Source organism: Battus philenor, unplaced genomic scaffold (assembly GCF_028537555.1).
Source record: "Battus philenor isolate CCGP_79_NKW_IND1 unplaced genomic scaffold, ilBatPhil1.0.hap1 SCAF_2, whole genome shotgun sequence".
Lineage (NCBI taxonomy): Eukaryota > Metazoa > Arthropoda > Insecta > Lepidoptera > Papilionidae > Battus > Battus philenor.
The window spans coordinates 5,090,832-5,091,390 of NW_027181682.1; the positions used below are offsets into that span (position 1 = coordinate 5,090,832).

The 559-nt window shown below is 29.9% G+C and overlaps 1 non-coding gene across 1 annotated transcript; it reads left to right on the top strand.

Annotated features, from left to right (window-relative positions):
- The first annotated feature begins 226 nt into the window (after positions 1-226).
- On the top strand, positions 227-300 carry TRNAT-AGU (transfer RNA threonine (anticodon AGU)). The gene has a single exon. It is a non-coding gene; the product is annotated as a tRNA-Thr (tRNA).
- Positions 301-559: the final 259 nt, after the last annotated feature.

The window sequence follows — 559 nt, forward strand, 5'->3', positions numbered from 1 at the left end:
AATTTTATTACCAATGGGAAAGCTGTGTTAGCTGGTTTTAACTGCTACGATAATGTTTTCCGTGTCGCTCATAGTACGTGTGCAGTGATTAATAATACTCTTAGTTTGATATAAATAGATACTAAATATTTATCACAATATCAACATCTTATTTAAATTCATATAAATGTCTTAACATAGAAGTTTAAATTTATATAAAAATATAAATTTCATAATATCACATATCGGCGCCGTGGCTTAGTTGGTTAAAGCGCCTGTCTAGTAAACAGGAGATCGTGAGTTCGAATCTCGCCGGGGCCTAGTATATCTATTTTTGGGTTTAATTTAGGTTTAAATAAAATATTGTTCAATTTCTTGACCATCAGACACAACAATGTGTAATAAATTACTTTCGTACTTTTTTATTTTAAACGAATAATGAACAAGATCTTAAAAGATAAGTATCTTCTGTTGAAACTAATTATCGGAACTCGAACTAAAAAACCCACAACAGCTTAAATCCTTAGTAAAGACAGGATTAACATTTTTTTATGTAAGAAATAGGCAGAATCGTTTACCT